This window comes from Lithobates pipiens, unplaced genomic scaffold (genome assembly GCF_037356315.1).
Source record: "Lithobates pipiens isolate NorthernLeopardFrog02 unplaced genomic scaffold, aLitPip1_a1.2 Scaffold_27, whole genome shotgun sequence".
Lineage (NCBI taxonomy): Eukaryota > Metazoa > Chordata > Amphibia > Anura > Ranidae > Lithobates > Lithobates pipiens.
In genome coordinates, this window is record NW_027507788.1 from 27,931,122 (window position 1) to 27,946,313 (window position 15,192).

Sequence of the window (15,192 nt, forward strand, 5' to 3'; positions counted from 1 at the left end):
CACTAAAAAAACATAATTTGCATTACATACTCAAACCAATTACTAACTTCGTTAGTTGAATATTATATCATGTGTCTAGCAAAGTCTTCCTGTATGTATGTTGGCTTTTGTGCAGTGATGTAACCCGTTTGCTTCCAGGGCCCTTTATATATTGTTATTTATTTATTTATTTTGCAAGCATGCTTTAAAGAATAATTTTAAGCCTGAGAATTACTTAAAACCCCCAAAACACAGTCTTTCTTGCACATGGGTGTAGTGTGAGCAGTGCAATCATGGGTATCAGAGACCTCAAACCCAATGCTGTCTGACAAGCGCTACATCAAGGGTTATGTTCCCTCCCAAGCTGATATTACAGTATTTGAGGATCTCTCATAGGCACGCTCTACTAGGATTTTCAATGTTTTACATTGGGAAAACCACATCAAATCATACGAGAAACAAAAAAGCCAGTTTGCCTGGAGTGAAGAACCCCTTGGGAAAATATGGCCCAGTGAATATTGAAGACACAACAGACAGGGCATCTAAGGAGACAAAGGAAGATGACGATGAGGACTTGTTTGGATCCGATAATGGAGAGGAAAGCAAAAAGGCAAAGAGCATCACACAACAGACAGGGCACCTAATGAGGCCAAGAGAGTCGATGAAGATAACCTGTTTGGCTCAGATGATGAAGAGTAAAGCGAAGAGGCAAAGAGAATTAGAGAGAAGCCCCTGGCACAATACAAATCAAAGAAATCAAAAAAATATGCACTTATCACCAAATATTCCATCTTGGTTGATGTGAAACCATGAGATGATGAAATAGACATGGTAAAATTTGGAGAATGTGTGATGGATGGCTTGGTTTGGGGAACATCCAAGCTTGTTACTGTTGGGTATGGAGACCTCAAACCCCCCCACTGGCTGTCAAGAGCTACACCAAGGGGTGTATTCTCTCCCAAGCTGATATTGCAGTATTTACGGCTTTCTCTTAGGAGCTCCCTTGATGATCTTTTCCATGCTTCCATGTATAACCACATCAAATCATGCAGGAAGCCAAAAAGTCAGTTTGCCTGGAGACAAACAACCCTTGGGAAAATATGGCCCAGGGAATATTGACGACACAAAAGACAGAGGGCACCTAAGAAGGCTAAGGAAGATGATGACAGCACTGACTTGTTTGGCCAGATAACCAAATCTTCCATTTTGCGTGATATAAAACAATGAGCTGATGGAACAGACATGTTGGGTATGGAAACCTCAAACCGATTATTGAGTTCATTAGTTGAATATTGCATTTTTCTTCCAAAGGTTGGCCTTTGTGAAGTGATATAACCCTTTTGCTATCAGAGCTTTTTTTGCGTGATTTTTTTTTTCTTTTTTTATGCACCAAAAAAAATATTTTCAGACCTGAAGATTACTTAAAACTCCCAAAACATGGGGGCAGTGCAGTCATGGGTTTTGGAGACCTTAGAGCCACCACTGGCTGACAAGAGCTACACTAAGGGATATATTTCCTCCCAAGCAGTATTTAAAGCGGAACTTCAGTCATTTTTTTCAACTTCCCATCTATTAAATCTTCTGCCCTTGTTGTTTTAACTTTGGATAGTAAAATATTTTTTTCTGCCAGTAAATACGTTATACAGCCAACTTCCTGTTTCTTGACTGGTAAAAAGCCTAGGCTTATGACATCATGCACAGCTCTCTCTCTCACTCTTGTGAGAGTTTGCCAGGAAGGTGTGGGGGGGGGGGGTGAGTCATAAGAGGGCCAATGACAGCTGCAGAGCTGGAGTTGTGCCTCTGTGTGTCTGTGTAAATCCAGCAAGTGAACAGGCAGCAGCTTCAGCTGCCCACAGTTAAAATAGATGCAGCGAGATTCAGTGGAAGGAGAGTTCTGCAGCATATTTGACAAGTACAGATTCACGGTTTGCAATATTATGCAAAGTGGTTGGAGCTTCAAAATGGCAAAAATGTTTTTATTGCAAATTATGTGAGCAGACTGCAGTTCCTCTCTCTAAGGAGCTTCCCTCCTGGCCTTATTCATGCTTTACGTTGGTATAACCACATCAAATCACGCGGGAAACAAAAATTCAGTTTGCCTTGAGCCAGAAAACCCTTGGGAAAATATGGCCCAGGGAATATTAAAGTGGTTGTAAACCCTTACAAACCACTTTGACCTACAGGTAAGCCTAGATTAAGGCTTACCTGTAGGTCCAAGAAATATCTCCTAAACCTGTATGGTTTAGGAGATATTTGCCCGAAAACAGGCACTGCTGTCTACGCAGGTGCACTGAGCGCGGCATTCTCAACGACGGAGCTGCCGCACGTGTCGGCTCCCGTGCGCATGCGCGGGAGTGACGTCATCGCGGCTTCGTCGAATGACAGCGGCAGAGCTGCGAGACCCCACCAAGAAGATGGATGCGGCGGACTACAAGGGACAGCGGCGACTTCGCTGGCTCCTGTGTCAGGTAAGTGACACATAATGGACTACTATGCGATGCATAGTGGTCCATTATGCTTTGCCTTTGCAGGGAATGAAAGAGGAAGTAAACTCATCAGGGTTTACTTCCTCTTTAAAGGCACAACAGAGGGCAACTAAGGAGGCTAAGGAAGATGATGATGATGACATTGACTTGTTTGGGTCAGAAGATGTAGAGGTAACCGAAAAGGCAAAGAGAATCAGAGAGGAGCAACTGGCACAATAGAAATGAAAGAAATCAAAAAAGTCTGCACTTATCGCCAAATCTTTATTCTTGCTTGATGTGAAATCCATGCTTTACGTTGGTATAACCACATCATATCACACGGGAAACAAAAAGTCAGTTTGCCTGGAGCCAGAAAACCCTTGGGAAAAAATGGCCCAGGGAATATTAAAGGCACAACAGACAGAAGGCAACTAAGGATGCTAAGGAAGATGATGATGATGCCATTGACTTGTTTGGGTCAGAAGATGTAGAGGTAACCAAAAAGGCAAAGAGAATCAGAGAGGAGCAACTGGCACAATACAAATGAAAGAAATCGAAAAAGTCTGCACTTATCACCAAATCTTTATTCTTGCTTGATGTGAAACCATGGGATAATGAAACAGACCTGATAAAACTAGGAGAATGTGTTAGATGACTTTGAGGGACATCTAAGCTTGTTCCTGTTCGGTATGGAAAGCTCAAACCAATTATTGAGTTCATTAGTTGAAAATGGCCTTTTCCTCCAAAGTCTTCCTGTATGTATGTTAGCCTTTGTGAAGTGATTTAAACCCTTTGCTGTCCGAGCCGTATTTGCCTTTTTTTGTTTATTTGCATGTTTAAAAAATATATTTTAAGCCTAAAGATTGCTTAAACCCCCCCCCAAAAAAAAAAAACATGCTCTATCTTCCACATGTGTGTACTGTGAGTGATGCAGCCATGGGCTTTGGAGACCTCAAACCCACCACCGCTTAACAAAAGCTACACCAAGGGCTATAAACCCTCCTAAGCTGATACTGCAGTATTTAAGGCTCTGCCTTACTAGCTCCCCTGCTGAGCTTTCCCATGCTTTACATTGGTATAGCCACATCAAATCATGAGGGGAGCAAAAAGCCAGTTTGCCTGGAGCCAAGAATCCCTTGGGAAAATATAACAGTGAATATTAAAGACACAAAAGACAGGGCACCACCTAAGGAGGCTAAGGGAGATAATGATGATGAAATTGACTTGTTTGGCTAAGAAGATGAAGAGGAAAGCAAAGAGGCAAAGAGAATCAGAGAGGAGCGCCTGGCGCAATACGAGTCTAAGAAACCAAAAAGAGCCCCCAATCTTCCATCCTGCTTGATGTGAAACCATGGGATGATGAAACAGACGTGGCACAATTAGGAGAATGTGTTAGACGTATTCAGATGGACGGCTTGGTTTGGGAGGCATCCAAGCTTGTTCCTGTTGGGTATGGAATAAAGAAGCTGCAAATTCAGTGTGTCGTGGAAGATGACATATTTGGCACAGATGTCCTAGAGGAGAAAATCACGGCATTTGAAGACTTTGTGCAGTTCATGGATGTTGCTGCTTTTAATTGATTTACATACACAACACTGCACTTTATTTGGACACTTAAATAATAATAAAAAAAATGTTGAGATATCTGAAAGCAGAGATTCTGGAGAATAAATGGGTTTTCATGTCACACAATATTAGCACAATTATTTATCAAGCGAAAAAATAAAAAATACACTTACCGGTAATTTAATTTTAGGGTACATAAGCAATTTTATAAATTACCCAATTTTTTGGTAAATTATAAAATATGGTCTTGCACCGAGCTAATAGATATCAAACTTCTGTACCCTTTCTATAGGCAATGCTTTAAAAAAAAAAAACTACAGATGATCAGTTTAGAGTTAACCATGAATAATGGCCCTAGAATTAATGCTCTTACAATGGCATGAGCAATAATATGTAACATATGTATAGCTCAATCAATGTTTTCATGCATACATGCCCCTGATGGGTGTTTACATTTCTACAAGCATACATGTGGGGATGGCAGGGACGTTCCTAGATCTGCAAAAGATCTGGGGCTAGAGCCCATAGCAGCGGTCACCAACCTTTTTGCATGCCCGGGGGGGGGGGGGGGGGGGGGTTGGGCACTTCAGAGGTAAGCAATTTTTCACGGACAATGGCTGGTGTTTTGGCACTTCAATCATCATGGTACCATGGTTGATATGGTGTCAGGGTGATTAAAGCGCATTGTTTCTACTGTTACATTCTAATATATAATGAAGTGGTTCAATTCAGTGGTGTTCAGTGGTAAGGAATTTTTCACGGACAATGGCTGGTGTTTGGCGCTTCAATCATCATGGCACTATGGTTGATATGGTGTCAGGGTGATTGAAGCGCATTGTTTCTATTGTTACATCCTAATATATAATGAAGTGGTTCAACTCACCATAATGCAGAATCAGAGGGAGCCTTGGGCATGTCACTTGCCACATATCCTGCCACCAGATGCAGCGTGTCACTTGCCACCATCGCCTGTCACCAGATGTGGATTGCCACTTGCCCTGTCACTTGCCATCAGATGTGAATTGTCACTTGCCACTGTCACTTGCCACCTGATGCGGATTGTCCCTTGCCATGTCACTTGCCACCAGATGTGGGTTGCCACTTGCCACATCACTTGCCCCCATTTGCAGATTGCCACATCACCTGCTGCCATTTGTAGATTGTCACTTGCCAGGTCACCTGCCACCTGATGCAGATTGTCACTTGCCACTTCACCTGCCACCATTTGCAGATTGTCACTTGCCACATCACCTGCCACCATTTGCAGATTGTCACTTGCCATGTCACCTGCCACTTGATGTGGATTGTTACTTGACACGTCACCTGCCACCAGATGTGGATTGTCACTTGCCATGCCAGCCAGTGCCACAAAATGTGCATTGTCGCTGCATTGCTGGCAGAATGGCAGCACTGGTCTATTTAGTGAGGGCGGGAGAGCGGTGATGCAACAACCATTGTGTAAAAAAGTCTTTAAGATGGTAAAAAGTAATGATGAATTATTTTTGGCTCCTACCCTTCATTTCAATGGAGTTGAGTGTTCCTTTAAGAAAAATTAGGTGCACACTATTAGCTCTACCATTTAAAAATCTGCAAAATTATTATTATTATTTTTTTTTTTTTTGTTTCATAACAGCTCTAAGTTCAGAAATAACTGTACCTGTTACTCATATCATAAAGGTCTGTGATCTCCTGTGAGATAAACAAGATCAGGAAGGGAGCCAGAAGCAAAACAGAGACAGGTGGCACTCTCGCAAGTACTTTGGCCAAGTTTTCACAAAACCAGGTCATGGGGAAAAAGATAGAATAGTTTGAACTGACGGTGTGAGGACACGGGGAATAACAACTACTAGGCCTTAATTATCAAAGGGTCTAAAAGAAGAAGGGTTTGTGCTCCTTACAGCAACCAATCACATTTGCCTTTCATGAACAAGAAAGGGATTATTTGATGGGTTAGTGTGGGCAACACAGACTTTTCTTTCAGACTCTTTGTATAGGAGTCCCACTGAGATTTCTAAGATCCTTAGTGCAGAACTGTAAGTTATATAAGTAGTGGCTTACTTTAAAAAAGGAAAAACAAGTTCAACACATAACACATCTATAGAGATAAGTTTAGCCTTGGCTTCCACTTATTACCAGGTCATCCTCATTTTTCTTTAGCGCTGCCATCTTTGAATATCCTAGGGAAAACAATGAGTTCTTAGTCTTCCTTTGCTGTTTTTGTTCCTCATTTATCCCCTTATCTTTTGTTGTGAGCCTGTTTGTTCTTCACCTCCTGTACTTTCTATGGAGCCCTCTACATCTCTTCTTCGGTAATCTTCTGTATTGTACCAATCATCTCCGTTCCACTTCTGTCCTACACCTCTATTTTCCTATTTTCCCCTTTGTTGTTCTGAATATTATCCAGTCCTCTACTGTGTTGTTTCTCTTCTTCTCCAGTCTTCTTCTGTGTTGTTCCTCACCTTCTTCTTTCCTATTCTGTGTTGTCATTCATTCTTCAGACCACATTTAATACCTCTGTTTTCTGATCCTCTCCTGTGTTGTTTCACTTTGTTACCAGTATACTGAACACTTCTAACAATTCTGTGTTGTTCTACATCTTCTCCAGTCCTCCTCTGTGTTGTTCCCCATATTCTCCAGTCCTCTTCTTTTTTTTTATTCTTTTTTTTTTCATAGATTTCACATTACAATTGAACACAGTCTTATGCCCTGTACACACGGTCACACTTTCCGACGGAAAATGTGCAAACAGATCGTGTTGACGGAAATTCCAATCGTGTGTGGGCTCCATCGGAATTTTTTCTGTCGTAATTTCCGACACACAAAGTTTGAGAGTTAGATCTAAAATTCTCCGACAATCATTTACATTCCGATCGTGTGTGTAGACAATTCCAACGGACAAAGTGCCACGCATGCTCAGAATAAATTACGAGATAAAAGCTATTGGCTACTGGCCTGTTTATAGTCCTGTCATACAAGTTTTACGTCACCGCGTTCAGAACGATTGGATTTTCCAACAACTTTGTGTGACCGTGTGTATGCTAGACAAGTTTGGGACAAAAGATTTTGTCGTCGGAAAGTCCGACCGCATGTACAGGGCCTTACAGTGTCTTTTTATAACATCCTAAATACTTCCATCCAACCGTGTATCTTGCATTACCATTAATTAGTTCTTTATCTCAGTGTGAATTCTTTTTTTTCTCAGTCTTTTTCTGTGTTGTTCCCCATATTCTCCAGTTCTGTGTTGTTCCTAATCTTCTCCAGACTTCTTCTATGTTTTTTACCATATTCTCCAGTCCTCTTCTGTGTTGTTCCCCATATTCTCCAGTCCTCTTCTGTGTTGTTCCCCATATTCTCCAGTCCTATTCTGTGCTGTTCCCCATATTTTCCAGTCCTCTTCTGTGTTGTTCTTCACCTTATTCAATCCTCTTCTGTGTTGCTCTTAATCTTCTCCAGTCCTCTTCTTTGTTGTTCCCCATATTCTCCAGTCCTCTTCTGTGTTGTTCATCATCTTCTTTAGTTCTCTACTGTGTTGTTTCCCATCTTCTTCAGTCCTCTTCTGTGTTATTCTTCATCTTTTTCGGCCCTCTATTATGTTGTTCTTCATCTTCACCAGTCCTCGTCTGCGTTGTTCCCCTATATTCCCCAGTCCTCTTCTGTGTTGTTCCCCATATTCTCCAGGTCTGTCTTGCTCCTAATCTTCTTCAGTCTTCTTCAATGTTGTTCACCATATTCTCCAGTTCCCTTCTGTGTTGTTCCCCATATTTTGCAGTCCTCTTCTATGTTGTTGTTCATCTTCTCCAGTCGTCTTCTGTGTTGTTTCCCATATTCTCTCCTCCTCTTCTGTTTTGTTCCCCATATTCTCCAGTCCTCTTCTATGTTGTTCTTCATCTTCTCTAGCTCTCTTCTGTGTTGTTCATCATCTTCTCCAGTCCTTATCTGTTTTGTTCCTCATCTTCTCCAGTCCTCTTCTGTGTTGTCATTCATCTCTCCAGATCATTTTTGTCTTATACCTCTATTCTACAATCCTCTCCTGTGTTGTTTTCCTTCTTTGCCAGTATACTTCTGTGTTATCATCAGGGCTGGACTGGGACAGAAATTTGGCCCTGGACTTCATCCAGACCGGCCCACTTACATTTTGAGTGTCCCATCAGCACCCCCTTACACCAGAGTGTCCCATCAGCACCCCTTACACCAGAGTGTCCCATCAGAACCCATTACATCAGAGTGTCCCATGAACAGCCCCCTTACATCAGAGTGTCCCATGAGCAGCCCCCTTACATCAGAGTGTCCCATGAGCAGCCCCCTTACATCAGTGTCCCATGAGCAGCCCCCTTATATCTGAGTGTCCCATCAGCAGCCCTCTTATATCAGAGTGTCCCATGAGCAGCCCCCTTACATCAGAGCGTCCCATCAGCACCCCCTTACATCAGAGCAGTGTTTCTCAATTCCAGTCCTCATGGCTCACTAACAGGTCATGTTTTCAGGCTTTCCATTATTTTGCACAGGTGATTTGATCAGTTTCACTGCCTTGGTAATTACCCCAGCTGTTTCATCTGAGGGAAATCCTGAAAACATGACCTGTTAGTGGGCCATGAGGACTGGAATTGAGAAACACTGCATCAGAGTGACCCATCACCAGCCCCTTTACATCAGAGTGGCCCACTGAGCCATCGGCCCACCGGGAAACTCCCGGTAGTCCCGATGGCCAGTACATGCCTGGTTGTCATTAATCTCCAGGCCACTTCTATCGTAAACCTCTATTACCTGATACTCCCCTGTATTGTTCCCCTTCTTCTCCAGTCATCTTATGTGTTGTCATCTATCTACTGACCACTTCTGTCCTATACCTTTATTTACTGAACTTCTCCTATGTTGTTCCCATTATTCTCCAGTCCTCTTCTGTATTGTTCCTCATCTTCTCCAGTCCTGATCTGTATTGTCATTCATCTACAGACCACTTATATCGTGAATCTCTATTACCTGATCCTTTGCTGTGTTGTTCCCCTTCTTCTCCAATCCTCTTACGGTATGTGTTGTCATTCATCTTCAGACCACGCACGTACAGTGCCCTGAGAAAGTATTCGGCCCCCTTGAACTTATTTTTTTTTTTTTTTTGAACACATTTTATTTTGAAAAATAGTTCAAGAAATACAGACGAACAGGCATTTCCAACAACAGGTAGGATACAAAATCGGCATAGGTACAGAGTAATAAAATATTCATAACACGGGAACATCTCGAAATGTACAGGACCAGATCTGTGTGTAAAAAGAAGCCAGTTAGGTGCATGTCCGGAGTACAGGTGGTTTGCAAACCATCAGACGTGGCCCAAGTCGTATTACTCTATGAAGAATTGCCCCAAGGCTTGTAAAAGGGCCAATGAGAAGGAGGGACAAGGGGCCAATAGTAATGTAAGGTGGGTCAATCTTCGCGGGGACAAGGGGTCAGCGCGTGTTATGGGACATCGCTAGGGAGACCCCTAGAGGGGTCTACCTAGAATGGGGAAGGTGACTCGTGGTTGGAGGCGTGTGGTATTCGTGAGAGATCGCATGTGTGAACGTCTGCTATGGGGTGGTCTGGTAGCGGACTGTGATGGGGGGATGGGGCAGGGGGGAAGGAGAGAAGAGGGTGGAGGAAAGTGAGATATAGAGACAGGGAGAGAGGGAGGGGAAAAAGGGGAGGAAAGGGGAAGGGGGGGAGGGAGGAGGAAGGCAAAAAGGGGATCAAGTGAAGGGGGGGAGTCCTCCTTCCCTATGACCCCCCCCCCGAAGTAGAGTAATGGATTTGTAGCTTGGATTTATATCCTTCTCTCAGTATCTGTACCATAAAGCTCAATGGTAGAAAGATAGATTAGGCCCTGTAAGGCCAAGGTCATAAAACTGTGGACCTGATGTCATTAGTTGTACACTTCTGCGTAGGTTGTGGTGGTCTGAAAGTGTTTCCAACAGGCCCATTTCGTGCTAAATTTCGAGGGGGTGTCCTTGGAAATATGGATCAATTCTTCCATTTCGGCTGTTTTGTTGATTCTGGTAAACCATTCTTTAATGGAGGGGACTCTGGGCGACCCCCAGTGGATCGGGATACATTGTTTGGCCGCATTGAGCATATGCATCGCCAGGGAGCCATGGTAGGCTCGTTTAGATAAAGGTGAAAGGTGGAGAAGGCATTGGGACGGGGAGGGTTCAATGTTGTAAGTGGTAATTTGGGAAGTGATTCTACATACTTCTCTCCAGTAGTCCTGAAGGAGACTACAGGACCACCAAATATGCAGTGGTGTACCCTTTTCCAGGAGGCATCTCCAGCAGATGTCGGTGGTGTTAGGGGTGAATTTATGTAAAAGAGAGGGGGTGCGGTACCACCTCGATTGGATCTTGTAATTATTCTCTTGGGTGCTAACATTGGTGGAGCCTCTGTGGATAATCTGGAAAATGGTGCTCCATTGTTCATCAGTTATGGACAGGGAAAGATCTTCCTCCCAGCGTTTGCAAGCCAAGGTGGAACCGGGTTGTTCCCCATCCCATAGCATGCTGTGGGTGAGGGCTATGACATGTCTTTGGGGGGTTGTTTGGGTACAAAGCTGTTCAAAAGGAGATAGAGGTCTGGAGCATTGGGAGTCCCTGTTTATGGATTGCAGAAAAAATGCAATTAAAAGGTAAGTCCAAAGTGGAATGGGTGGTCTATCTACGGTGCTGGCAAGAATAGGGGCGGAGATGAGTTTACCTCTGTTGTACAGATGGTAGGCGCGTAAACTATCTTGTGGCCAGTGTTCCGACAGATAGTCGGGAGACAGGCCGGGAGGGAAGTCTGGATTACACTTGATCGGAGATAGGGGCCCGGGGATTGAGGAGATTTTCGTTCGAAAGCAAATTTGCTGAAAGCATTTCAGAGTGGGGTGTATTAAAGGGTGGAGGGCGACAGAGGCAGGGATGTGGGCAGGACGTATCCAGGGTAGAGAGGCTAGTGGTATAGATGAAAAAGATGCTTCCAACGGAACCCATTCCTTATAGGGGTCCTGGACATTCCAGTCTACAATCCTGGTCAGGTGGACCGCTCTGTAGTAATTAAGTATATCCGGGAAGCCCAAGCCTCCCAGATGTTTCGGGCGAGAAAGGGTTTTAATTGAGATTCTGGGTTTCCGGTGTCCCCATACAAATCTAGAACAAATGTTGTTATAGGATGTGAAGAAAGATTGGGGGACCTGTATGGGTAAGGTTTGGAGGATATACAGTAGGCGGGGTAAAACGTTCATCTTGAGAACTGCGATCCTACCAAACCAAGATAGAATCTGTTTGTTCCATCTCTCGAGATCCGTCGTCAATTTATGTAGGATGGGGAGGTGATTTGTCACGTATAGGTCTGATAACTTCCGTGGGATTTGGGTGCCTAAGTAAGTGATAGAATCAGGTTTCCAGCGTATCTGGAAATTCGATTCGCATTGTGTCTGGACGGTTTCTGGGAGGGAAATATTAAGAGCGTACGACTTAGAGAAATTTATCTTAAGATTAGATACCGCCTTAAACTTACTAAATTCTGAAAGGACGATTGGAATGGTGGTGATGGGTTCCGTGAGAAACATTAAAATGTCATCGGCGAAGGCCGCGTATTTAAACTCTTTCAGTGGAGTGTGAACGCCTTTGATGTCACTATTCAAGGTGAGGGTCTGGAGGAGAGGTTCTAGCGTAAGGATAAATAGGATCGGGGAAAGGGGGCATCCCTGCCTCGTTCCATTTCGGATGGAGAAGGCGTTTGACAGAGTGCCGTTGACCCTGACCCGTGCTGTCGGTGTGGAGTAGAGGGACATAATCATATTGGTCATGTGAGGGCCGAGTCCCAGGGAGCCCCTTGAACTTTTTAACCTTTTGCCACATTTCAGGCTTCAAACATAAAGAGATAACATTTTAATTTTTTGTGAAGAATCACCAACAAGTGGGACACAATTGTGAAGTGGAACGAAATCTATTGGATATTTTAAACTTTTTTAGCAAATAAAAAACTGAAAAGTGGTGCGTGCAAAATTATTCGGCCCCTTTACTTTCAGTGCACCAAACTCACTCCAGAAGTTCAGCGAGGATCTCTGAATGATCCAATGTTGTCCTAAATGACTGATGGTGATAAATAGAATCCACCTGTGTGTAATCAAGTCTCTGTATAAATGCACCTGCTCTGTGATTGTCTCAGGGTTCTGTTGAAAGCGCAGAGAGCATCATGAAGACCAAGGAACACACCAGGCAGGTCCATAATACTGTTGTGGAGAAGTTTAAAGCCGGATTTGGATACAAAAAGATTTCCCAAGCTTTAAACATCCCAAGGAGCACTGTGCAAGCAATCATTTTGAAATGGAAGGAGTATCAGACCACTGCAAATCTACCAAGACCTGGCCGTCCCTCTAAACTTTCAGCTCAGACAAGGAGAAGACTGATCAGAGATGCAGCCAAGAGGCCCATGATCACTCTGGATGAACTGCAGAGAACTACAGCTGAGGTGGGAGAGTCTGTCCATAGGACAACAATCAGTCGTACACTGCACAAATCTGGCCTTTATGGAAGAGTGGCAAGAAGAAAGCCATTTATCAAAGATATCCATGAAAAGTCTCATCTAAAGTTTGCCACAAGCCACCTGGGAGACACACCAAACATGTGGAAGAAGGTGCTCTGGTCAGATGAAACCAAAATCAAACTTTTTGCCCACAATGCAAAACGATATGTTTGGCGTAAAAGCAACACAGCTCATCACCCTCAACACACCATCCACACTGTCAAACATGGTGGTGGCAGCATCATGGTTTGGGCCTGCTTTTCTTCAGCAGGGACAGGGAAGATGGTTAAAATTGAGGGGAAGATGGATGCAGCCAAATACAGGACCATTCTGGATGAAAACCTGTTGGAGTCTGCAAAAGACCTGAAACTGGGACAGAGATTTATCTTCCAACAAGACAATGATCCCAAACATACAGCAAAATCTACAAAGGAATGGTTCACAAATAAACGTATCCAGGTGTTACAATGGCCAAGTCAAAGACCAGACCTGAATCCAATTGAGAATCTGTGGAAAGAGCTGAAAACTGCTGTGCACAAACGCTCTCCATCCAACCTCACTGAGCTCGAGCAGGAAGAATGGGCAAGAATTTCAGTCTCTCGATGTGCAAAACGGTTAGAGACATACCCCAAGCGACTTGCAGCTGTAATCGCAGCAAAAGTACAAAGTATTAACGCAAGGGGGCCGAATAATTTTGCACGCCCCACTTTTCATTTTTTTATTAGTTAAAAAAGTTTCAAAAATCCAATAGATTTCGTTCCACTTCACAATTGTGTCCCACTTGTTGGTGATTCTTCACAAAAAATAAATTTTTTATATCTTTATGTTTGAAGCCTGAAATGTGGCAAAAGGTTGAAAAGTTCAAGGGGGCCGAATACTTTCGCAAGGCACTGTATGTCTTAGACCTCTATTCTCTGATTTTCTCATGTGTTATTTCTCATATTCTCCAGTCCACTTCTGTGTTGTCATTTATCTCCAGGCCACTGTTGTCTTATACCTCTATTCTCTGATCCTCTTCTGTGTTGTACCCATTTTCTCCAGCTCCTGTCTGCATTGTATCCATCTCCCTCATTCTTCCTCTGTGTTGCACCCATCTTCTTCATCTAGTATTAGGCCAGGAGTTGTATGTGTAGCATAAGTAAAAGGCCTACACGACTCTGTTTGCAAGTCTGGGCTGTAGTTAGTGCAGAGTTAACTTATGTTTTCTTTTAAAAGAAAATATTCTTACCATATTGGGGGAATGTAAGGCGGGGCAGAGTCCGGCTCTAGTGGTCTGATGGGGGAGATGTTGCCTCTAGAGTCAGTTGGAGCAGCAACAGTCATGGCAGCCATAACATTGACAATACCCCAGGCATTTTCCAGTCTTCTTTTGTGTTGCACCCATCTTTTCCAGTCCTCTTCTGTGTTGTCATTCACCTCCAGACCACTTTTGTCTTATACGTCTGTTATCAGATCATCTCCTGTGTTGTTCCCCATCTTCTACAGTCCTCTTCTATGTTGGCATTCATCTCCAGTTCACTTCTGCCTTATTATCACATACCTGGTAGTAGAGCCCGATAGGATTAGGAAGGCCCCTCTTACCCCTATGTCTCGGGGACCCCTGATAGTGTAGACAGGAGGTGCAGAGTGCAGAGTCGCACGAGCGCCAGAAAGTCTTGCTAGCAGCAGGGCAAATATCCTTGCTGGGCAAGTGAAGTCGTCTGATAGTGTCAGAAGGGAGACAGGTAGGCAGACAGCTGGTGTTGGTGACAGTAGGCAAGGAAGCAGGGTCAGGCAGGCTGGGTCATACACAGACTTGAAGAATCGGGTACAGGTCACAGACAGGAATGTAGTCAAGAAGCAAGCTGGGTCTGGAACAGATCAGTGGAACTGGAGCCAAAGGAGCAGACAGAAGAATAGTCTCTGGACAAGCCGAGGTCGATGCAGGTGGAGTTCAGGGAATGGTCAAGACAAGCCGGGTTGAAAACTGGAAGCAGGATACAGGTTCACAGAATGCCAGATACACAGGATGCTGAAGACAAAGCAGCATTGAATCTGAGCACTGGCTGGGTTTTAAGTCTGTTTGGCGCCAGTGTCTGTCACAGGGGCACACAAGCGTCGGCAGGCACTGGGATATCTATTAGCCAATGCCCAATTCTTATGAGCATGAAAGGGAATCAGTTTTAGCTTGTGCCCAAGAGTTCTTCCAGAGGGATTATTCTGTTTGCTGGCGTGTGCATCCTGACACTTATACCCTCTGATCCTCCCCTGTGTTGTATCAGGGGTTCCTGACCTTTTCACAATTACAGAACTTCAGTGGACTGCTCAATACGCCCCCATACTTTGTTTGCCAGTCTTTTAAAATCATAATCATCCCCTCTCTTTTTAGGTACCAGTATGGCATCAAAGATGTCAATAGGTCGCTTTTATTTTACATACAGTATATTCAATTTATTACAGAACAGGGAAGCTTGGAGAAAAGTCCAAAAAATAAGGCATCACCAGCACACCATTGTGGAAAACCATAAATAGAACTTTTTTTTTTGCCACCCCAAAAAAAGTGATGTTTCGGAATTACTGAGGACCTCTTCTTCATGCATTACTGATTATACAAAAGTGTGCTGGTTATACCTTTATTTTTGGACTATTTGACTGGCTGTGCCTTCCG

The 15,192-nt window shown here is 43.7% G+C and overlaps 2 pseudogenes; both read left to right on the plus strand.

Annotated features, from left to right (window-relative positions):
* Nucleotides 1–297: 297 nt before the first annotated feature.
* On the plus strand, nt 298–2,684 carry LOC143932928 (elongation factor 1-beta pseudogene; annotated as a pseudogene).
* A 688-nt stretch (nt 2,685–3,372) lies between these two features.
* On the plus strand, nt 3,373–4,024 carry LOC143932929 (elongation factor 1-beta pseudogene; annotated as a pseudogene).
* Nucleotides 4,025–15,192: the final 11,168 nt, after the last annotated feature.